Raw genomic sequence first — 26,150 nt, 5'->3', positions numbered from 1 at the left:
GGAACCAGATTAAATGGAAAATAAACCTTTCAAAAAATGCTAAAAGGTTCTTGCTTTTCTATTACTAGTATAGAATAACTTAATTTCTGTAATATGAACTTTATTTGGAAAGGTAAACTTTTTAATTTTTTAAGTATCTTCATACTTCATGTATTAATTTCTTCACCATCTCCATTCTGTGCAAAAACCTGATAATTCAGGCAGGAAAGTTTCTGGAATGCAAAATGATGTTTATCTGGATGGGTGGCATGGTGCAGTGACACAAATATTTGTCAAGATCAGCAGAATCTTTTGAGAACTGTTTCTTTACAGAAAACTGCAGTTTAACTTCACTAAAAGTATTCAAGTGCTTCAGCTGGTCTTGTGTAGTAATTTTGCCACAACCACTCTGAAGTTTCAGTGTTCCTGAAATATTTTTCTTCTGTTTGTTCAAATTCTTGATACTTGGCTTATAGAGTGGGTTCATTACTTCTGACAAAACTGGCAAATTTAAGACGGTTCTTGTACCCATTCTTGTGCTACAATGCTTGTGGTTAGCAGCGTCCTGAGACTGGTGTCCAAAAGACCTCATTCAATTCCTCTGAATCAGAGAGTGCTTGAAAATTATATATCCCATTGCTTGGAAAGTGCCTAGGCTATGCAGCATGAGCTAGGTACACTTAATATACCCTCCAGGGGCCCACTGGAAAACTGAATTTTCCCAAAGAAAGATCCTGAAATGGGACTACTCATTCCACATACTAGATTCTATCCAAAATGAACTTTAAAACCTCTTTTTTTCTCACACAAAGTTTGGCAGAAAGTAATTTTATGTTGAATAAGAACATTTTAATAAAGAATGAAAATGAAAAGCAATAAATTGATTGCAGGGCTCACAACAGTTAATAGTAAAAGTGAGATATATGATCAGAATTGTTTCAGTTCCAACTCTGTCGCTGGTTTGGTTTACTGGGATATATTCCCTCACAGGAACTTGGTATAATATCAATACAGAAGATAAATAGGATTTTCCATATAAAAAAAAATTGCAGCAATAAATTCATTGCACATATTGAAAAGTAAACATTTCATCAGAAAAATAATACGTGATTGTAACTACCCTCTGGAGAGTACTAATACTTGCAGAAATTAATTAAATAAATAGGGAGATGGATATTATTCAACTTCACTAGAAATCATGACCTAACAATGAAAGTCCATCCTCCTGGGTAATTTCAAGGCCAAGGAAATAGGCTTTAATCACTTTTATCACATCAAATCTCATGGGGCTTCACTTTAAAGGACAGAAAGAGTGAGTGTATACATTAAACCAAATGTAACTAACGAGCAAACTAAATGTAACTGAAGTGCAAAATCTGCTGAAAATCTTAACTACAGTAGACCAAGTCACTAGTGAGGAAGTTTAGAAAGATAAGCAAAACTATTACATGGCCACGTTTAAAAAAAACCAAACAATAAAAATCCTATTTAGCAGTAATAATATGGATGAACATGATTACAGACTAGGAAGTACAGACAGAATATTTTCAAATAGCTCTTCTTTTCTGAGCCTTGTAAGAACACACATTTTCCCATTCTTTATAGTATTTGTTAATATTAACTGGCATGAAAAATGAGAAAATTTGGTCATGGATTTAGTATTATAAGCAAAGCTAATCCGTCATGCTTTGAGTCAGTTTGTAATTTAAATTACTAAAGGAAATTTGATTGATTTAATATTCTCAAACCATTGGGTCCTACTTAAAAAGGGCATTAGAACAACAAATTTCCTCTAAATGGAACAGGAAATTAACATAATGAACTTCCCAGCAAGATTTCCAGAGATCCATGTGACAAATTTAGCCTTGTCTACTTTGAATTTTAATAGACCAAAGGTCTACTAATAATACATTAAGCTATACAGTTAATTCAGGATAAGTGTATGTTTAGGATAGAGAGGGGAATCCTCTATTGCTCTGATAGCTTTGGACTAGTTAGTGAAAAGGTCTTTTGTCTTGGCGGTTGATACTTGCAGTTTTTCTACTGCTACTTTACTTCTTCTCCAGGGCTTTTTTACTTGATGTGAAATAGTTGAGTGTCTAAACAGATAACTAGCCAGTTCTGTTGATGCATCTGATGTATTAAATTAATTAAATGTTCATTTAGGGTGCAGGTTGTGGCTTTTATCACCTCAATCTCTTCTTAGCTTCAGGGAGTTAGATTTGTAAATCTGTGATTAAGATATAGCATTGCTTGTGTTAATAGTGAAAATAATCTCTTAGGCTACTAGCTTGTCTCACAGAGGCAAAACCAAGTAAAACTTTGTGTTTTCCAGTAAAAGCAGTGACTTATAGCAAAATTTCAATGCAGTGGTGATTGAAGTCAGTAGATTCTGGAAACTAATATGAAAGAATCTGAGATCAAGCCAGTAACCAAAGTGCTCAGTCATTTCACCAGATAGTGCTGTGCATCAGTTACATTTACTTCCAAAAATACTAAAGCTTGAAAGAAGTTTGGGGATAATAGTACCTTCAGACAACCTTAGAACTCCTAGCTTTGTCAGAGTTGCGTACTTCATTCTTAGGCTTGGTCATTTTCTGAAGACAATAGCAGACAGTGCCTATTTTAATGCAAAACCATAATTCTGATTTCAATAACATTAAACTACTTTATCTCAGGGCCTAGTGTGAAGTGTAATTTGATTCATCAGAGCTGCAATTAATGTTCAGCTGGAAAGGTTACTTCCCTATCCATCAGAAGCACTGGAAAGATGCTTAGCTGAGGAAGTTCATACTGATGTTTTTCTCTGTTCTTTCAATTACAGTAAAGGAAGTGGTCACATCTGGGTGGGCTTTATTTGGACTATGACAGGAACTCTGCCAGGTCACAAGATCTGTTTCTGTTAAAGATGCTGGGTTCATCTAATTCATTTCAGGGAAATCTTTCATAATTAGCTGACTCATATGCTAAAAAGATCCAACCCAGATGAGGGGAGGGGAAATGGTGAAATGGTTTGCTGCGGCTTCCCTCTCTGATTTATTTATTAACTCTTAAAAAACCTTTATTCATTATGTCTCTAGGCATGAATGAAGAATCTATCTTTAATTTTTTATTTAACTTTCTAGCATTGCAATTTGGAAAGGATTATAAGTATTTATTATAATTGTTTTATGTTATGAGAAATGTTTTGCAATTGTTTTAATTGTTTTAAGCAATGAGATGACATCAGAACAGTAGCTCTTGGAAGTTTATATAACTTCTTTTCCTACTTCATCAACAAGCCATTGTACAGACTTGTATGATACGTATTGTATGCCTACATTTTATCTCAAGCCTTTTATCAAAATTTACAGAAATAAAAATTACATGAATGAATACAACAGACTTCTTAAAACAAATCTGATTCATCATAGTGATCATTGGGATGTCAGGTGAATGGCCTGGATCACTGGACATGCTTTGTCTTCCACATGATCTTATTGGCATGCTTATGATGTTGGTGGCTCATTTGGTATTGTCTTCAAAAACAAGACTTCAGCGCAGTGAATTCTGAAGAATGTTATGTACATTCTGATGGAATGATTCTCTTCAAAATTAGTGGAAGCAGATGATATTAAGGTAAGTCTTTGGTCCACAGCTCATTCCCACTACCACAGGTCTCCACACAGATATATAAGACTGTTTCTCAAAGAAAGGAGCAATGCTACAGTAGCAAATGTCTGTATAATCTCTTGTCTAAGCAGAGGTTGTCTTTTTAGATCCAGGAGGATGGACTCTTGGAAGAAAAGTAGTAATGTTTCATACACAGAGAAACAAGAAAGTGTGGTAACCGCTGGCTTGGTAGTTGTGATCTAAATGACATCTGAATAGTATAATTCTTTTTTGATTCCTGATTTGGCAACTCTGATGAATATTCTTGATCATCATCTAGTCCATGCTTTGTGTCATGGATGCGTTGATACAAGCTAAGAATATTGTGTTTCATCTGTTACGAGAAATCTGGCTTTCCAAAAAGAAAATGGGAAGTGGACAAATCTAAGCAGCTCAAGTACTGCTGGGAGACTGACTATGGGAAGCAGAAATGTTTAGGGAGAAAATCAAAAGATAAATTTGTGAATGCTATTGCTAACATATTTGTAATCAGAGAAGTTATTGAGTCCTACTGCACTCAATGCAACTTGTGGTCTTTAGCAGAAAAGATATTTATCTGCCTTGGGCTCAACGGCTACCATGTTTTATGTTGTTGCTGGCTGAAAAATAGGCTGAGGGACTGAGAAGGTGGAACTGACTGGAAACTCTTCCACTACAGATTTATCTTCAGTCTTGCAGAATCTTGTGAGTTTTGTTTCTTGTACAGGCCAGCTTCAGCAGCTGAGTGAAGAAAAGGGGAAAACGTGAGTAACATGGTCATTCCAGTCAAAAAAGAAAGAAAAAGGTTGAGCTCACCAGAGCACAAGGCTTATGAAAGAAAACTAGAAAATGTAATTCCTAGAAGCTAAAATCTAGGAGGCAAGCATTTGTTCTGAGGTCATATGATGTTCCAACACCTCAAATTAGTAGTTGGTATCCAGCACTTCCCTGTTTTGTGTCTGACCTTCAGAGATTAAAACACTGCTCTTCTAATCACAGTGAAGACAGGCACTCCTCTGTTAGTTATTTTTCATGCTGTTTGTAGATTCTGTGTTAATCAATTCAAGAGGAACAAAGATAAAGAGCATATTTGGTGCTTAGGGGCTTTAATTAACAGCTTCTAATAACTGGCTGCTAATTTTTCTCACACAGCCTTTTGTGTCTAATGAATTTATCTACTATGGTACCAGGATGAGAGGAAGATCTGTTCTACAAGTTATACAAGCTGCTTCTATACTATAGTATCTTGCTTGTAAAGAACTGAAAAATCCTGTGTCAGAATAAAGATGCAGTTTGAAATCCCTTAGAATACTCTTCTCTTGACAACAATCTGAATGACTATTAAGTGTACATGCTTTTCAAGTAAACAGTAGATCACGACAGCTGTCAAACAGATGTGGGACTTCCATCCTTAAATAACAAGCAAGTGTTCCCATTGTATGAGTGGTTATAATTGGTAATTTATTCCCATTTCTTCTTAAAAGTTAATACTAAAAGAAGGCTAGTGTTTATGGATTGTCCAAGAACAGAGGACAGTCTAAAATAAGGGACAACAAATCTCATATAATCAAGTATTGTTTAAAACATCTGCTCCCATTTAGGCTTTGGAGTAGCCTACATCTGTTTTACATGGGTTTTTTAATGTAATTGTTTCCCCTATTCAATTTTAAGTAAAATTTCTGATTTGTCTTCATATGTAGTAGTTGCAGAGAAATTTGTCTCAACATTAATATTGTGAACCATAACATTTTAGAGATCTTAAGTCAGAAACGTTGTGACCTTGGATAATAAAATTTACCAGAATCTTACTTTTGCATTAAGTTTCTTTTTCAGGATCTTGACTCATAAAAAAATTGTTTTTAATCTCTTTCTCAAACTGTTCTGTATGATTAGAGATGTGGGAACGCATTGAGCATGAAAACTGTGATTTTCTATAACCAGATGTCACCAGGTCGTGAGGTCTTAAGAAAACCATAAAAAAAAAAAGCATAAAAGCATATTTTCATAGAATATGCATAGAATATTTTCGTAGAATGAAAAAATATTTGACTAGAAAGAGATCTTTGGAATATTCTCTGGTCTAATCCCCCATGCTTAAAGCAGAGTCGATTAGAGCATGTTGCTCAGGTCTATGTCCAGTCAGGTTGTTAAAATCTCTAAGGCTGATATAAATATAGTAGTAAAGTCTCAGTGTGGGAGCCAATGTGGGGGTTTTGTGCCACTTGCACATGATAGTCTTTATTTGGTAGCTGCTCCCAGTTAAAGCAGAGTGAGACAGGACTCGTTATTTCAATGCTGCTTCCTCCTTCTAACACATGGCATGGTACCATTCCTGTTCACCATTTTAATCTGAAGGCAATCTGTTTAAAAGTGATGTTTAATGTCAATTTAACATTGAATTAAAAATTATGAATGTATATCTTACCATAGGCTACCTTTCTCCAAAAAGAAGAACCAGCACTTCTGCATATTTTGCAGGCTTTTTAGAAATGACTGGTTGTCTCTACCTGCTTTTCATTAGGACCCTACTGATTCATGCTTTAAACGTATTTTTTATCTCCCCTCCTTTTACTTAATTTATCAGTTACAGCTTTCAGTAATCTGGTAATCTGCTCTGTTTCCTCCAGTCTGAGTTTTATGATTCTGGCAGCTTCATTTGGTCTCTTCATACCACTCTGGCCCTCTGTGATGGCCTTGCAGCACAACAGGATTGCAAAGCATGTGTCCTGAAAGAGCAAAGCAAGTGGACTGTCTAGTGTAGACTGAGAAGCTCACAAAATATTGTGAGGAATAATAGGGCTTAGTATACTTAGAAGGAGTTTAAATACAGTTAATTAAGATTAAATTAGCTGTAGCATCATGGGTATAGGTAGATAAATCAAATATGAAAAGAGGATAGTGAGTTGGAGCACCAGGACAATCCATGCAGGTTTTACTTTTTTAAAATTCTTTTTCTTGATTAGAATGAATAAATCATTCTTTAAACATTTCAGTGTCATTTGTTAGTTTTGAAAAAACTCTCAGGTCCCTGAGAAAAACTGTGCAAATAAGGAGTTCTATGTCAAGGAATCCTTTGACAAAGCATTTCCTAGAACACTGCAGCACGTGCTGTGGTGTGTGCTGGGTTCCCTTTGTGCTAGGAGGAGGGATATTACTGTGACTGGCTTCGTTCCTCTTAGCCTGTAGAAACCCGGTCAGGCTCAGTGTATAGTGCTACAAGTTGAACAAACACTGAAACATTCCTGACAAGACTATAAAAGCATTCACATAAAGAATATAAAGGCCAAACATCCTAGGGTACTTTTAAATATTTTAAAAATATCTGTGCTACTTGTTAAAAAAACCCAAAAAACTTGAGGGATATGGCAGGGGTTTGGAAGCTTGCTAGGCTCTTCACGTTACACTAAGACGATGTTTCTGGGTACAAGTGCAGCACTGCCTGAGCTGTGGTCAGAGTTTTCACATGCATGCGAATGTGGGGTGGGTGGTGGTTGCTCAAGAATTATTTGTGCTTTTCAAGAAGTAACACAAACCTGAAATTCCCTGTGCATCTTTATATCCATATGTAGCTTTTAGGAGGAAAAGTATGAAAAAGTTGTTTAAAGGAAGAAAGAAATTATTCTTTCATATCAGAAGTCTGGTATTATTAATATTATTATTATTGTGATTTTTATCAATAGTAGTAATATTTTTAATTCCTATGAACAGGGCTGAGTTGCACTGCATGCACAGAGAAGCAGAATTGGATGCATCTGGGCTAAATATAACTCAGCAGTACTATGAATTTAAGTTACCTCGGTGAGAAAATCTTTACAGCTCAGCTGTATTGCTGAAATTTAACTGATACGAGTTTTCCCTAGTGAAGGGAGATGTCGCATTGTGTATATCTGCATATATAACAAAGGAATAGCCTGAGAGTAGTCTGGAAGTTGTCAAATACTCTTGTAGCAGGGAATGACTGCACAACCTCCTTCTATAAAGTTTGTTGGTTTGGGGTTTTTTTCCTTTTTAATTTTTTTCCTTTTTGTAGATGACAACTATTGTGGGTATGTCCTGTGAACTCTGTTCACGGGTTTCAGTGCCCAATAATCTTGTATTTACAAATGCCAAGGTCTTAACAGGGATATTGCCAGTGACAACCTTCTAGGAATTCAGTTCATTAGATGTGGACTACTTCATAAAAACATCCATAGCTGGTCTTGACTTACACTGCTACTATGGGCACCAGGAGAAGCTTAACAGCTCCCAGGACTTAGTGTTTCAGCTAATTTGCTAGCTCTTCTGGTAGATAAATTTTCCTAATATAAAGGATTTTGGAAGTTGCTCTGTAGTAAGCCATTGTCTAAAACCACGTCTCAAATAATTTCTTAATTCCTCTCTGCTTTCAGAAATTGTATTACGCTGTATAAGGATGGCTAAATTAAATTTATTAGTTAAAAAGGTTAGATGAAATATCTTTTTTTAAAGGCCATGACTCAATTGTCCTGATATAGCTATAGTGTGGGTGGACAAGAGTTTAGCTGCAGTTAAAAAAATTGTATTTGCTTACAGATTTTGCTCAGTTTCTAAGTCAATAATATTTATCTACTGGATAGAAAAGAAGACAACATATTTATTAAAGAACAGAAAAATAATAGCTCACCTTGATTATATTTATTTTGCTCTGCCTACAATTTCAATGTCTTCTAAGAGACAAAATCTGTATTTCATTTATGATCAAAATTTAGATTTTCATGAGGCAATGTGTGATTCAAGAGAGTGTATGCTGTGTAAAAATATTTATAACACTGGCCTAAAATGGCCACCACCTATTCTTCATGTGGACAGTAGCCAAATTAATACTAGACCATGATTTCTGGCCTCTACTCTCTCCTGCAGACTGCATGGAAATTGTATGAGAAAGAGCAAACTGGCACAGGCTAAAATCATGCCATTTAAAGTGGACACAAATACTGAAGGAGTCACAACAGGATGAGCAAATCCATTTTTGGAGCTTCCAGAAGACAGGTAGGAACTGACATTTAAATACCAGCATAAATGAGACTTCACTTATGGGAGCTGATATAAAGAAATGGAACCCATGATTTTTCACAGACATTTGATACTTGCTGAGAGGGAAACAGCAGTGGCAGCACAACGACGGCAGCTGAGTCTCAGAGGCAGCTAAGGTAACAAAAGGGCAGCTTAGGCTTGCATACAAATGTGCATAAAGAACTCCTTTTGTTGGCAAATCAGGACTGCTTTGATTCTTTTGCCATCACAAGAAACCTCATTCAACCTACCTGGTACTGCTGAATTAAGTTAGATAATATTGCTTCAGCTGTAGGTAGTTTCTGTTTGTGTGTTTTCTTTACAACCTTTTTGAGTCTTTCTTCACAGACCTCAGGTTTATGTTGCTTCTTGAGAAGGTTTTTCAGTTTTTCTGTATCTGCCCATAAAGAAGTGCAGGAGTCTGAAACATGCCTGGAGATACAGGGAAGTAGGGGTAGTGCATTCAGCAGTTCTGGTCTGACCTTTGAATACCTCGGAGTCAGGTCAGAGACAGAGAGGGGTGTGATACTAGATCCTCGTTCATATAGGTAAATCCAGCTGGAGGAGAAGGAGCTAAGGGATTTGGTCAACTCTCACATTCAACTCCAGAATGTTAAAATAACTCTAAGAGAACAATGGAACATGTAGGTTTCTGAACACAGACACAAAAACAAATACAGAACTAGCACCTCTAAACTGATTTCAGAGGCAAAAGATTGGATCAAATTTCTGTTATGTTTAAATGAAAACAATTATACCAGTTGGCACACATATGAATAAATACTTTTTTCATTACTTCCGTGTTGCACAAAAGTAAAAGCTGCCAAAATAGATTTGAATAAGCTTAACTTTACTGAAAATAATTTTGAAAACTCTAACAAAGAAGCCTCTATTTCAATACCATTTTGTTATTTTAGGTCCCTTGTTCATATCCTCTTTTTTTAATCTTCAGAGGGAAATGGCTTTTCCTTTGTTGTTTACTTATGTACTCAATAGCAGTTTGACACTAGTCAAATTGTGTTTGCGTTTTTCTTAGGCAGACTTCAAAAATTTCCCCATAAAACCAATCTATAGATTTTAAAATTCTTGAGTAAAACGTTGTCCACACTATAGGTATATTAGGACAAGTGAGTCATGGCCTTTAAAAAAGATATTTCATCTAACCTTTTTAACTAATAAATTTAATTTAGCCATCCTTATACAGCGTAATACAATTTCTGAAAGCAGAGAGGAATTAAGAAATTATGTGAGACATGGTTTTAGACAGTAGCTTACTACAGAGCAACTTCCAAAATCTTGAAGGCAGGGCAGGGTTTAGAGATGGTACTCATAGACAGCTGGAACATGTTAGTTGGTCCATTGAACATGTGTTAATGTTGCTTGGGTTATAAGACATTTTGTCATCCTTCTTGTTCACAAGAAAAGAAAATGAAATTATATCTCTTCAGTATTGCTGCCTGCTATGCCATATGCAAAACATCCCTCATTACTTGTGTGCCATCGATGCACAGCACTTACAGCACTGTTTCTTACTGCTTACTCGGCAAAGGAATGTCTTAGATTGGAGATATATTGATCCTGTCCCATGAGAAAGAGACAGTTTTTCACTTCTTGCTTGCACATGCCACTTCCAGCAGACTTGTTGGCTGTCCATCTATTGAACTGTATATCAACTTTAACCTCATTGTTTTGTCTTCAAGGTTTTGTATCATACAATCTGTCTTACCTCCTGGGTGAGGTCATCACAGGAGCACTTTTATAATTCCCCTGACTGTAATGAGAGTATATAACTTTTGAGGACTAAAGAACTGGTCTGTTAACTTCTTTCGCACCCAAACCACTCTGTATCACCTTCAATCTCTACCATGGTGCACTTATTGACTCTCCTATTTTCATGTCATCTTTTGTGTTTCATATTCACTTTTCTTCATGATGCTGTAATGCATTGCTACCCATATAATATCATCACACTAACATGCTTTTCATCCTTGAAAACAATGCTATGGTACTCATGGGAATGCTTGCTGTACACTGCCCTTGACACACAAATTGTTCAGTTTCTTTACTCTGTGCTGCAGAAATCTCATTCTGCGGAAAGCTTGAGTTCTGAATTGATTTCCATTCTACTCTGTGCCATTGTAGTCACTGTTATTCTGACTAATTTTCTCATCTTAGGTCATAGAAGTGACGCTAGTAGTATTGTTGGAGAAGTCAACCATGGTGGTATTTTTAGACATTTCGGCAATAAATGTATTCATGTAGGAAAACATCAAAAGTATACTGTTCAACACCTATGGCTGGAGATTGATCTGGTTTTAATACATCCTAGGATTGGACTAAGAAAGGAAAATATTTTTATTCCACTAAGGACAATTCATCATTCTCGAAGGGTGACAGGGAAAAGCACCCTAACTGCCAAGCCTTTCAGAAGATACAATTGTTCTCATAGCTCTGAACATCCAGAGAAACTCAGCCTGTATAATACAGTGGTTTCTACCAGTCCTACTGATCTCTGCCTTGAGATTATTTCTGCACAAAGGAAGCAGATGTGGCAGGAAACTGAAGATTTGACACCCCCTCTTCTGTAATTCTGGAAATGATACCGTATTAAAGAACAATTGCACAGGAATAACTACCACGTGGTGGTAAGAAGATGCTGTAAATATTTGTCCAGAGAGTGGTGCTCTGATCTCAGCTAAAGAAACACTCTTCTGTTTCACCAACCCTGTTGCCCTGGGGCTCTGACAAATTCCTTTCTTAACTTAGCCTCACCTGGAGACACACCCCAGTATGTGGAGATTTGCAGGTAAGGAGTGGAATTTGCTCACGAGGAAACAACTTGAAACATTCTATTTTAAAGTGAATGCAAAAGAGGCCAAAGAGCATGGGATCTGCCTGATATCAAAGCAAAAAATCAGATGACTGAAATTATGTTGCAAAGATAATCTTACTGGTTTATTAGGAGTGAGAAGTATAGTTGTGAATGAACACTGAGTTTCTGCTGCTTTTGCTGAATATTGTCTTGAAAGGTTTAGCAAGTGCAAACTGCTATGTATGAAATTGCCTAAATTTAGCCGTCTGCAATGGAAATCACAAGTGGGGACAGCTCAGAGATCTCTGTAGTCCACCTTGAAGACAGGCACAATTTTAAAGGTAGAAAATAAAAATACTTAATCAGAAGGCTATTGGACTTTATTTTTTTCAGGAGATATATGTGCATTATTTGGGAACTTTTAGCCTTTCGATATTTTCCTTTACATTGTCCCTTTGCATGCAGTCTTCTTTCTCACATCCTTTTATTGTAGTTGCCTCAGGTATGTCATAGGAAGCTCTGCAGGAAAGGCCCATTCCTTTGCTCCCCTCTTCAAGAAGGGATCTTAGCAAATTTATGGTTTCACTAAAATATTATAAAATGTTAGAAACAGCTGTAATAAATGTGATTAGTAATTTGATAGTTGTGCTGCATTTGAGGAACGTACTGTAGTCAGAATCTCATGGGGGTTTTTTTGAGGTAAAAAGGCCACATTTTCAAGGGAACTGAGATGGAGGGTTCTTTTCCTGCCTTGGAGCATTCTTGCAAATTAGGCTTTGTTTTTTAATACCTGAAAAGACTCTAATCTGTACTTGGTTTTAATCCTGGGGCTGTAACCCTCAGTTACCCTTCCTGTTTAAGTTTGCTGGGTGCAGCTAAAAGTCAATGAGAAGATGCTATGTATTGCTTTTTTTGCTTAGAATCTGTTATTTCCCAAAACTTATTTTTGAAGTTTTCCAGAGGGTTATTTGAGATAGCTAGTGGAAATACGTAAATTCATTTTGGGAGCAACCATACTTTTATTTTTAATCCTGGGTCCTGCTTGTAGCCAGGAGACCCTGTTTTACTTGAGAAAGAAGTGTTTAACTGAACTGTGATACCTAGGTGTGACACAAAGCTGGGAATCAAATAGCTCTGGTATTTGCTCTTATTCAGAAGAAATATACATGAGCTGCATTTCTCTCCTTGTTTAACCATTCTGCCCAAGTGAGCAGCTAGTTAAGCCTACTGCATTACATGACAATGCTGGATCACTTTAGAGCTAAAACAATTGATGAACTGACTCATAACAATAATTGGTTTAGGTCTGAAATAATGTTCTCTTGTGCTATAATGAAGATGACTCAACACGGTTTCTCCACGGAGAGCATTAAGAATAATAAACTTTTACCCTTAAGAAAGTTTTCTGTACTTTGCTCGTATTTCTTAGTTGAAGTTCCATTATACAAAAAACATGGAATTTAACTGTGTGATAGTGTTTGTGGGTGTCTTCTTATCCAACTATTTACAAGACAGAAAGGGAAAAAAAGAAAAACAAACAAAAAAGGAAATTAAGACACCAGAAATCCTAGCCCGTAATCCTAGGAGTATTTTACATTTTTGTACTGTGAAATCACATTAAGCCACTCAGATTACCAATGTTCTTAGAGTGCTACTCAGGTCTGCAGCTAAATATTATTATCTTATGTTTAATAAGTAGCCCCATCCAACCCTCATCTTGTCCACTTTCAGTGAGCCAGAGATCTCTCCTTACTACAGACCTTTCTTTCTCATCCGTGAAGACAGAAAAATAGCTTTACATGGAAGGAAGAATTAGAGGGTAGCATTTACCATATTTATAATGACTTCTAATATCATGAGGTTTTGGATGTGTTAGTTGATATTTAGACCTTAATTTCTAAGAAGTCTACTAGGTCTTGTAAGTCATTGCTTGCACGATGTGCTCCAAGGATTTGGCGTTCTACCCATGGCTCATGGCAGCGTGGCATTGTATATCAGGGTAGGTTGACTTTTATTCATAAGGCACTTACCCATGATTAAGACTGAGTCCACAGGCACTCCTACCCAATTTGAAACTCTTAGAGGCTGTGAGTTTAGTGTCACTGAAACCTAATCTTTGAGCTTCCTGCTGCCTGTCACTGGTACTGTGCACTTAACTCCCCGGAGATGGTACGTATTCTTTCCTACCCTGAAGGATTAAGACTAGTCCTGAATCTTTACACTATGACAAAGGAATTCTTCATGACAAACTGTTTGTCCTGCTGAAATAAATATAAAACACCTGGACAAATCCAAATGGTCATCACAACAGGCTTTTGTTTTCAAAAGCTTCCTGCCAAAAATTTTACTAGATCTATTTTTATTAAATAAGGCAGCCTTAGAGAATTTAAAACTACTGCATGATTTTGTTACTAATTCCCTGAGATCTTCATTGTAAAAACAGTTTTTCCATCTGCATCTCATTTTTCTTGTTGGTAGATATGTGTTGCGCAGTCTAATATGTATCTTGTAACTCCACACGTCTGTTTCGCTTCTCTCCTCACATTGGTTAGATGCTCATCACACCTAGTAAAGCTTTCCTGCCACTCCCAGCTAAACTTTTTGCACCTATAGCCTTGTCAGACTGAACTGCTTGTGGAGTACAAGGATTAAGGGCCAAGCCTGCCTCTGGCACTAAACGTTAGCCCTATTTACGTAACTTTTCCTCGCCACTGCCATCCATAATAGCACAGTGTATTTCTAACTACTAATTACCATTCAAGCACCAGCAATTTTTTTCTTCGCACAGAAGAGAGCATGCTCATTCCCTGTAAGTGCCTCCTAGATGCAGCTGCAAAGACTCAGAATTCTGTAGGCAGCTGTCATAATAAATAACAAGTAATGGAAAAAACAAAATTATGAAGGTGTAACGTTGATGCCATCAGATGGAGAAGAATGAAAAGAACAAAAAGTCTACAGCAAGTACAACTTGTGAGAATGAACAGGAGAAAGCATATTAGGGCACAGTCTGATCTGCATTCCAAGGGAACAGCTGGGGTTAGTTTGGTTTCTGATGCAGACACATGTGGCATGAAGGTGTTGTGTTAGTTATGGATAGTCTATTTATTATCAACTAAAAGTGCTGAAGAGCCTTGCAGTAAAAAGTGTATTTTTCCTATGAAGTAATTTGCTAGCATTGTGATTTATTTCTCAAAATTTTCTTGTGCCTTTCTAAGGTAAATTCCATGCACCACACTGCCCATATTTTCTTTCAGACAGATGGAGATACCAGCAGGGATTTAACAGAAAGTATTCTGTTTTACTTGAATACAATGATTAATACTGGAACTTGGACATCCCTATTTCTTTGTTCTCTAATGTCAAAATCTCTAGCTCATACTTTAGCTACTTTATTCATTTATGTAATGTCTGTAGGACCAGTCTTATATAGTAGGTATTGCATTCCAAAATTTAATATTCATTACAAAAAATAATAAGTTGATCTTCTTTTCATTTTAACTGATGCAGATTCCCACGTGATGCACTTGACCTAGCATGCCTGCTCTGGCATTGTAGGCCAGTTTCTTTTCATTATTACTCCACAGCTCTCAGGAAGAGGAATTTCACTGGGACTAGAGGACTTTTTACTAACAGATGTAGGATGGAAGCAGAGTTATTTCATGGTTAGCAAGGAACCTCATGGTAGCAGCCTGGCTGGCTCAGGACCATTTCTTAGCAACTATGTTTTAATGGCTCACCTGTTCTTAATCTTCACTTTCTGCTATATACACAGAGTCTCCAGATCCCGTGATGCAAATGACTGCGAGCAATATGTCCCTTTTCTTTCCTCCTAGCCCTTTGGCAAAGGGTATTTTCCTTAAGCTGACACAGACCAGCCAAGTAGTGAGGACTGAACACATTCACTTCAGCTGATCTGTTGGGAGCCTTCTATCTTTTTATTTCCCTTTTTTGAACTAAACCAGAAAGCCCAACTAAGTGACCAAAGTAGTTACTTTTGATAGTACACCCTTGAATTTAAAAAGTGCTTTACAATTAGAAGAGGTTCCAGCTTCAAGGAACTTACCATCTTAAGTCAAACAGATGTGATATGGGTAATTAAAATAAAAAAAATAAAAGAAGACAGTACAACATGGAGCTCAAAGGAAGAGCCTTGCAGAAACATGCTTAGCACAGCCTTCCCAGGATTGCTCCATATGCTGCACTTCTGATTGCTCAGTGTTCAGACCTGTTCTTTCCCAACAAAACAATATGATTTTCTGCCAGCTGTGGTTCTGGGATGCACGAAAGAGGACAGGGAGAGCCAACCGACTTTTTACAGGCCATGAAAGAGAACACAGATAATAAGTTTTGGGTCACTACCAGTACATTTCCACCATTTAGAATATTTCTAATCTCTTGACCTGGCCGGTTTGTCTTCATTAAGTTTTCTTAAGTATTTACCACTTGCCCCAGGTGGCTTAAGTATAGATACAGACAAGTTGAAAACCCCCTCCCCAAAAAAAAAATAAAAGTAGCTGCTCCACCAGAATCGTTTGCTTGAATATAATAACTCTAAATTAAAAACAATGAGTGCTACATACATTTAGCATTCAAACCTTCTGGCTCAGCTGCTTAGTTCAAACACCTCTGCCCCTTGCATCTTCTAAGAATGAGAATTTCTAGCATACTCACAAGGTTTATGAATTCCACTTCTGGTGCACTAGGACAAGAAGTGAATTTCAGAATCCAAGATACTATAAGAGTAATATAATTTATGCCTTTAGAAATTAATATGTCAAATGAAAGCTACACTGTCTAATAAAAATAACAACATCAGAACTGTAAATAACTGAAGTATCTGCAATAATAGGTAATCTAAAAAATATTTAAAATGTTTAAATACTGGAAAACCAGAATATATAATCAGAATTCTATTTTTAATGATATCGAAGCCAGGATTTCATTTCCTCAGTACTGCAACATGAAAAACTAATACTGTGATGGGTTTTTGCTGGAACACATCATCCAGTAACTATACACATTTTGAGTTCTTTACCGAATGTGATAAGTAGCACATTTAGACTAATGACATTTCCCACAAAAGATGACTAAAAAGAATGTCATAAAATGCTTTTGAGGTGTGCATGGCACATCATGGCACTGAGTTGGAGTTCTGAGGGGGCTAATAACTTTTAGACGTCATTCTGGTGTTTCAAATTAACCTGTTTAGATTTTCCCTAATGCACTAGTATGCTCAGTCACTGTAGAACTTTAAATACTTGGCCCATCTGAAGCAATCATAATTTTGATACACATATTTAGCTCTTAGCTTTGTAAAATTCTAATGATTGTAGCTGTCCCATGGAAAATCACTATTTTGTCTTTATACGCTCTTACAGGTTTAAAATACAGCAGAAACATGACGCAGAGAAAGGCCCAGAGAGTGAAACTTTGCAGGTCTGCAAAACAAAGTCAGCTCAGATCAAACACCAGTCATGTATAGAAAGATCTATAATCTCTATGGTGTATAATTTAATATTGAGCTTTGCCTTTGGAAGCAGAGATATTCCATCAATTTTGGTTTAGAAATCTAAGTAAAATGGAAACGAATAATAAGCTAAATAAACTAGAAAAAGAATAGTGAAATAAAAGGAGGCAACAGCAAACTATCCTGGGTTAATGCATGATTGACCGACTGCATTGTAGTGCATCAAAACCCTTCCAAGTGCTGGATTTATTTGGAAAATACCTAGAAAGAACTTTTAGCAAATAGGGTACATCGTTCATTGTCAACCTGTCTTCTGGTTTTGATTTTACTGCTAAACAGGCTTACACTAATTGGAATTTTTAGGAACATTCAGTGTTCAACAGTCCAGTTCTGCTTTCCTGAAGTCGGTGCTGTCATTGGCACAACATAAAGCCAGTATGAAAAATCCCAGAAAGTACTGCCTTCTAGTACCTCACTTCTAGGCTGTTAAGCTTTCTTTTTCTCAACATAAGTTTATGCACCAATGAAGGTGATGATAGTAATATTAGCCTTAGTGAGTTTTCTTTCTACAAACAAATGCCCTACTTATTTTATCTGAGATGGCATTTTTCCTGTATCACATGTAGTTGTCCTTATTTTTTGTGAACTTCATGCCATTTATATGTTTAGCTTATAGCTTTGCAGAGGACTTAAGCCAGCCCATGAAAGCTCAGTGCAATTGTGGATAAGCAAATTTTTCTAGACATGATTTTATACACATCTTAATAAAAGTTTAATTCGAAAAAATAATCCCCAACTATAATTCTTATAACACGCTTTAGTACAATTAGAGGACAAGAGATGGGTGACCTTCTTAAACTTGGCTGTATGAGGAGATAAATTTATAATCACTGTGATCAAGCTACTAGAAACAATGATTTGCTGAAATGTGACTGATAATCACAGAAATCCTGCTCATCAGGAAACATAGCGGATTTTATTATTCTTCCAGAGGGAAAGAAAATAATTCTAAAGAATAGTCTGGAGGACAGAGAGCTGTCAAGAGTGCAGTGCTTGTTAAAAGATCCTTAAATTCTATGGGAGTTTATAAAAAAGCGTAAAATGATACACACTGAAACTGCCTCATTCCATTATTGATGCTTTCTGCTGATTGTATTATTGTCGTAAATGTAAGTTGGAAGTCACCTAAATAGGTCTGAATATTTTCTTCCATTCCTCAAAGACCTATGTAGGGTTTCTTAAATGTGAAATCCAGCATGTTTTCTGGTGCTTTGTTCAGTGGCAAGACATATGGCAATGTTTCCCAATACATCCCTCAACATCTGCTTTTAACAAACAATGTTATGTTAGAGAAATGTGCAAAACTAATCAGGAGTGTATGCTCAATTCGCAAGCGCAATCAATAAATTATGTTGCTGAAAAAAAAAGGCAAAAAAACCCCCCACATCAAAAAAAAAACCCACCCCAAAAAAGAGAAAAAAACAAAACCAACAAAATATCAACAGAAAGTAAGAGTTTCAGGGCCTTGATATAATTCTGTCCTTCTAGGTGCTTAGATAGTGCTTAATATTTCAAAATTGATATATACTTTGCCTACAGTTTCTCTAATGGAACTGCTTCTTGAGGAAAAGAGTAAAGAACCTCATTGCAAAGTTCTGTAAAATATCAGACCAATGTGTTTGTCTCTGTCTATGACTGCTTCAGAGAGTCAGGATAATTCAGCTGGCTAAATATATATTTCAAGATAGTAAGTCCTTGTATAAAATTATAAGGCAATCCATTTTCAAGCTCAGAACAGATTAGGCTGTGAGAATGCTGTTACTGTGGTCTCAGCATCAAAAGGCAAGGAAGGCTGATGAGAAATCCACAGAATGATAAGATAATTCTGAGGCAGAAAAGAAATCTCTCATCTCATGTAATCGAAAAGGCCAGACTGGCCATTTAAGTGCTTCAAAGAGATTTCTCTTGAAGGATGCTTAGACCTTGACTCAGACTTATCTGGCTGTTGTGTTTGTTGATTATCTAAATGAGTACATCTCTACAGCTGGAAATGACCAGGTACTGCATCCTTATTAAATGGAAACACTGATGCTACAGCAGACAGCAAATACACTCCATAGTTGTTAACCTAAGGTAAAAAAAGAATAAAGCATATTAACAATATTTATTTTATATACCATCTTGCACCTTTTCAGGTGACACCACTGATACTTTCTCAGATAGAGAAGCAGAGAGACCAGCATAGCCAAAGTACGTATATTGAGAGAACTGAGTGATTCTCTAGCTAAACAGACTAAGCAACAGAAATGTTTCATCCAAGAAGCCAATCTATTGAAGAAAACATTGAAGTAAGACCACAATAAAAGAAGAGGAAATAGTAAAGTAATTTAGATGTTGCAATATATTTCCACACCAACTTCAGCCCTTTAATAAAAGGTTTCTAGACACCCTGTTGACAAAACAATTTGATTCAACCCGCAACAGCCATTGCGTGAAGAAAAGTTATGTGGCATGACCAGATGGGCCCATGACTACCTTAACAAGTAGAGTACTAACACTGTGATAACTCACACTGCTTGCTATGCATTTCATAGGAAAAGAACACGCAGTACAAGTAGGTTATATATTCCTAGCAGCATTGCATTGGAAGAGTATGGTTTAATTATATGTATTTCCATTGGCCAGAAAGTAAATAATTTTATTTCTCCATAACTTGGAATTCCAGACACTTGTATATCAACTGGGTTTTATCTGCAAAGATGGTAAATTTCCAAAAGGAGTTCATTTAGTAATAAATTGTCAAGAGCATGGCGGAGGGACAATATCAAGTGTCAAGACTCTTAATAAAGATGTTATCATTTTGTCTTTCCTTAATGGTGAGTTGTTCCTTCTTAACTCAAAAGGACTAGTTTGTAAAATCAGAGACTTGATCGTGCTTTAGCTTGCTATTTACCATATGCTTCTATCTAATTATTCAGTACAGAACCAGGGGTGACAACACATTTTTTAGTTAGCATCTACTACTGGGCAGGTAAAAAGCCTCTTATTTAATGGAAGAGGCAGGGAACTGATGTGAAACTTCAGAAGTGTTTTTATTTAAGATGTCAAAAGATGTTAATCAAGTGCCCCTGCTCATTTTGTCCAAGTCAGTCTGAAGTTCTTCTGTGCACAATAATCTAAACAGCCATGTTGTAAGTCTCCAATAATTTGTCTTTCTAGCTAGTGTTTTCTCACTGTAGTTTTCAAAAAGGTTAAGAGTTGAGCATGAAGATTACATTTTAGACTGTTTTCCTGGTTATATATATTAGTTACTTCCTTAAGTAAGAAATAGCTTTTTGACAGATCATGTAGACACAAAATGTGTGGTCAAATGCAAATGATGGGAACTAGAATTGGTCTTATCTTAAGAGGTGTAACAGACCTATTGCAGTGTTATGCCAGAACACAGAAACAGGTTATCTGTTCTACATTGCAGGTGCCAATACATTCCACCCATCCACGGTATTACTCATAGTAATACATGTCCACTGGAAATGTGTCCAGTCCTGATTTGGACTCTGGCAAGAAGGTAGAACAGCTGTGCAAGTGACTGACTACTTGCAGCAGCAAAACGTTTGCGGTTAAATGTTTTGACTGGCAGTTATAGTTGAACTGTTTTTTCTCTACCCTTCACTATTTGGTTGATAGTAGTGTAACCTGGTACTAGTGAAACCTCTTGCTGTAATCAGGACATTTTTTTTCTCAAATAGAAATGATTTTTCAGTATTCACACACATATATTACAAGGTAACATCTTCAGTTCCAATAATTTTGATAGATCTCTTCCACAGGTTTTTCAGGTCTTGTAATGTGGACATAAGGCTGTGTCATGCTTTAGCATCAGCCTCATGGCAGAAGCGGAAACAAAATTCTGCCTTTATTCTTGTCCATTACCTCTTGACAAACAGAATCATAGAATAGCACAGGTTGCACAGGACCTCAGAAGATCATCTGATCCAACTTTTTTGTGGGAAGGAGAGCATAGATCACATTATCTAGCACCCTGTCCAATCATATTTTGAAAACTTCTAGAAATGGATGTTCTTCCTGACTGGGAAGGTTGTTCCAATGAGTGATCTTACTGTGAAAAATGTCTTTCCTATGCTGAGATGAAGCCTCTCCATGTGCGACTTGTATCTGTTGTACTTGGTCTTCTCTATGTGGTTGCTTGTGAAGAGAGGGCCCCTATCCACTTTGTCACCATCTTTTAAGTATTGGAATATAGTGATTAAATCCCCACTGCACCTTCTCCTCTCCAGAAAGAAAAGAAAGAACTCATTCAGTCTTTCTCTGTAACCAGAGTTACAGGTACACTGAAAATCCTAAATGAGAAGACCCTTTTGTTATAGAATTATTTTTACATTCATATGTTAAAAATACAGGTTTTGTAACTATTGAATGCCCTTTTTATATTTCTGAAGTTATAAACTTTGAAAGATTTTTGAGAAGATTCTTGTGAAGATTTAATTACTCTAAAATGCTACTGATTTTCCCATTCCAAGCCAATCTGCTAGACACTTTGTTTCATATCTGCAGGTGTCTATTCTGAGAGACTGATGTAGAGATACTTTTTTTTCACCTTTTGATTTAATGATGGACAAGAACTTACAACTGTGAAATTGAAGTTACTTCATTTTGCTTTGGAATTTCCAATTAAGTGGAATCTATAACCTCCTTGGGAAGCTACTATAATCTCTAATTACTCTGAATATTAGCAGATTGCATTTCATTTCAAAGTCTGACTTATATAAACTCAGTTCCAGTCTCTGAGCTTTGTCTGCATGAACAAGTTTCCATCTCTAAATATCTCATACAAGGTTAATGAATCATTCATTACAGACTTCATAGCTGTAATCATGGGTGCTTACTAACTAGTATTTTCTTTCACAAAAAAATCTTTACTATCAAATATCCATGCCATGTTTTTCTCCATAGTGTGTTTGGTCTCATCTAGAATACTTGAAATTTGAACACATAGCAAATTTTACTTAAAAGGATTTAAAATCAGTTGGTTTTAACCTTGTGTAACATTATTGGTCTCATATGTATGGATCTAATATGTTTTTCTTCATCAGTGCCTTCCTTCTTCTCTTCTCTAACTTATTGTGATCACTAGTGTTACACTATTAATACCAAGTAATTGTAAGGAAATGAGAATAATATCAATAGTAGATGGGAGAGAAAACTTTCTTCAGCCCAGAGACTGTTTTTTTGCCAGTAACAGTGTGGTTTAGTGCTCCATGGTGTCAATCTGTTCAAGTCATAGCAGGGTGTTCTCTATCTGTGGGGGAAACGTCTCTTACGTTCCCTATGAAATTCAGCCTGGATTGTAAGCTCCTTACTGCATCTAGAAGATCTTGTCCAGAATTCAAAACTATTTTCCCTGCCAAATAGCCCACACACAGTCAGCAACCACAAACCCACATAGATCCTGTTGTAATGAGTAATTTGAGTCTTTGGTTGCAATATCCATTACTAACCCTTCGGTAGCATCTTTGCCTATCTTCTTCATGAGGGTCAGAATCGTCTCACACATGGTGCAAAATGCTGGCAAGCAGGAGGTGATAACTTGATTTTACAGGTAAAATGTTGCGATTAAAACTTTTCTATTTGTTTCAGTGAAAATATATGCTACCACATAGTAGTCTGATTACCATAAGAAGGATGTAATGCTGGGAGCTGTATCGTAGGTGAGTCACTCTACAACAGTAGTTCCTTCCATGCAGAATAAGGCAGACCGATCATCTTGATATCCTCCATGAGAAGTGATAGCAATAAAGTAGTTATCAAGTAAAATTCTTCCCTATGATTCTTAGAACTTCCTCTGCAACACAATAGTATGATCCATTCCCCAAACAAAATAGTACCTTACACAGAAATGATCTTGAAAATTCTGAAAAGCTGACAAAAGTGATACATAACTGGGAGCAGGAAAAACTGTATTTTTTTTCCTTTTATTCCCTTTAAGTTTTTTCCTATTTTTTTTTTTTAAAAAAAAACTTGTGAAAAACTTGTTAGCAAGCCTTAAGACTATAGTGTGAGAGACAGAATGCTTGAAGCACAGAAAGTGGCTTTTCTTTCACTTGCTTGTATTGCTTTCTCTCTCTTCTTGTTGAAAGACAGTTAAGGCAATATTTCATCCAGGTTTCTTCCTACAGAAGAGGCAGCTTATATAAAATCTGTTATACTTGAAATTTCTTTGTTATAATCAATATGACTAATAGCTGATTGAAATGTACTATGGTATATGGGTTTTTTGTAAACAGATTTAGAAGTTTTATTATTTACTGCTATGAGGATTAGCAGAAACGTATTTTTAAAGATTGTTGAAGTTTTAGGGCATTGTATATAAAGGAAACTGATTAGCCATTGAATAAGAGTTTTGGCAAGCATTTCCTAGCATAAAAGCAATGATTTACTGCCTCCACTTTCAGTTTTATCCCTTGCTGCCTTTATTTCATTTAAAAGAAACAGGCAGACTCCTGGGGCAGTATTTGCAGATGCAGCTGTCCAGTCCTCCTGTAATACCCATTAGTCTGACTGATGCGGAACAGAAGGTAGAACAAATGGATAAATATTTTGTATTGTATATATAGTTAATATAGATTCAGATTGAGATAAGGGGATTGACCTGAAGGAAATAAAGAAATAGATTTCACCTACTAAGATTACATTTCTGTTTGTAAACAAGTCAGGTAATAAGGGATCAATGCACAAGAAAGTTTTCCACAAACCTTAGGACACAGGCAACAATTACGGCTTTTTCTAAAATATGCTTAATAAAACAAAGCTATTGTTCTCATTAGCTCAGCTGAGCCATTGTGTTTTTAAAAGAATTTGTAGTTAGAAAGTTTGTTTTTACAAATAGTTAGACAAGACACATGCCAAAGGCTTGTGTTCATAAAGCAAATGTCAAACCCCTTCTTTGCAGTGACGAGACATGGCCTGTGGGAGAGGATGCAGTCTGGCTTGTAAGCATAAGGCAGCCAATCAGAAAATATGCCTATGAGCAAAGTCTGGAAAAGTACATTTGCCTTTCTTTTTATTGACCTCTAAGGAACAACACATGTGGCTTGTTTTCTTCCTTCTTTGTTACCTTTTTCTTCAAGAAATAAAAGGTACAATCTCCCATCTCAGAAGGGCATCTATAAAAAGATGCTAATTGTCTATATCTTGAAGTTCAGACTGTAGCTCAAAGCAGATAGGCAGTTAACATACAGTAACTTGTTACTATTTGAGATAATTCATGTCTTATGCCTCTGGATTTTCAGAGCAGTCTGGGGTTATAAGTAAAAGCAATATATGAAAATTCTTAGACTGAGCTGAGGAGGAATAGTGGACCTTTGGCTATTTTCCCCACGAGTGACAGTCTGAAAAGCAACTTTACTTACAACGTCTCCTCCTGTCAGAAAAAGTCAAGTGGCAGCAAAGGAGAGATGTGCCTTGACACAACTCCCAGTTGCTGTGGGGAAGAGTTGGCAGGGTGACAGCCTAGTGTCAAGGTAGATAACCGCAGAATGAGGCCTTCTGACCAATACCCTGTTAATCTCATTTCCTAGACTCGTTACACTTGTGGTCTTAGAGTGACACAGTACAATGCACTTTAGCAAGTAGAATAAAACATCACTGGGTTGTAGCTCAACATTACTACCAGTGAACCCATCTTTATGTGAATGTGCTTTGATTGGCAGAAACATTTGTATTTACATCCAGATTATTAGTAAAGAGTTTATCATTGTATAACCACAGTCCTCCTAGTCAACAAAAAACCTCTCCATTCCACGATTGTTTTTCACCAACAGTTACTTTGATGTCTATTAGTCAGCTTTCTTAAGCTGCTTATTTGGCATGTTAAGAATATTGCATAGTGTTATTTTTAACCAGAATGTTGTGCAGTACTAAGTCAAACCACTTATCATAAGTCCAAGAATGTTTCCTCTCTGTTAGACTTCAAACCTGCAGTCTAATTGACAAAAGCAGTTTCGTTTGACAAGATCTATTTTCTGTAACACGATGTTAACAAGCAATAATTATATTCCCATCCTTTCATCTTTTATCTCTTGCATTCCATATTAACTTATCTCCTACTTCATCCGGATTAATCATGTGACAAATATTTAGGTCATCTCCCTGCTGTTGTGAATAGTTGCACATTAGCTGTCCACCTGTCCATGGTTTTGTAAGATATTTAAAAAAATAATATTAGTGTGGTATTCATGGCTAGCTCTTTCAGGATCCTTGAGTGCAAGCCCTCTTAATTTTAAGAAATTTACCTCCGAAGATTATGCTGAACATAGCATCCTGCTTAATGAGCTGGACAGGACTTCATGCCCTTTCCTGTACCCTGATGTCAGGCATACAAAATACATGCAAGAAATATAACCTGTTCTGCCCTTTCTACTTAATTTCTGCTTAGAGTACTGATCACAGAATCATAGAATCACCAGGCTGGAAAGGATCCAATGATCTTGGATCATTGAGTCCAACCGTTCACTGATGTCACTGCTAAAATTTCTTTTTCCTAAATATTTCACCTACTTTTTATCCCTCCCTGCCAGGCATTTACACCTGCCTCTTAATGTCATTTCTTCATTTTCACTGTTCCTGGATTGTCTTTTTTTTTGCTATACATTGCTTTTTTTTTAGTTCTATTGTCTGGTTTTGCTTTCCTGAATTACTTTACCTCAAGAAGCCATCATTTTTTCTTTCTTGACTATAGTCAAGCAAAAGTTGCATTCTAAAGTCTTCATATTTCATTTTGGAACATGTATGCCCACATTTTCCACTGAGTTTTTTTGATTTTCCTTTATTTTAAGCACCTAAATTCTGACTTCTGAGTTTTTCATTAAACTTAACACTCTATTAAATTTAGCCTGAAATTAATCTGATCAAGTTTCAATCTAGATTTTGTGGTTTAACTTGTGAAATTGAATACAAAGGAAGAGCTGAGATTGAGCTTTAGGTGTGAAGGTCATCAGTGTTTATATGGGTCCATGTCATATATTGTACTCTATTCTATTTGTTGTTGTAGGGTAGACACAACATAGATAGAAACAGTTTTGAACAAATGTGACCATGCAGTAATTGATTGTGTTCCTTTCCTAACGTCAGTCCCGGAGCATATCTGGTGTGTGCTATAACCTCAACATTAGCTGTCCTATTTTTTCACTTGTACTTAAAGGAAAATGGTAA

This window comes from Phaenicophaeus curvirostris, chromosome Z (assembly GCF_032191515.1).
Source record: "Phaenicophaeus curvirostris isolate KB17595 chromosome Z, BPBGC_Pcur_1.0, whole genome shotgun sequence".
Taxonomy (NCBI): domain Eukaryota; kingdom Metazoa; phylum Chordata; class Aves; order Cuculiformes; family Cuculidae; genus Phaenicophaeus; species Phaenicophaeus curvirostris.
Note: the sequence above shows the minus strand (reverse complement) of the source record.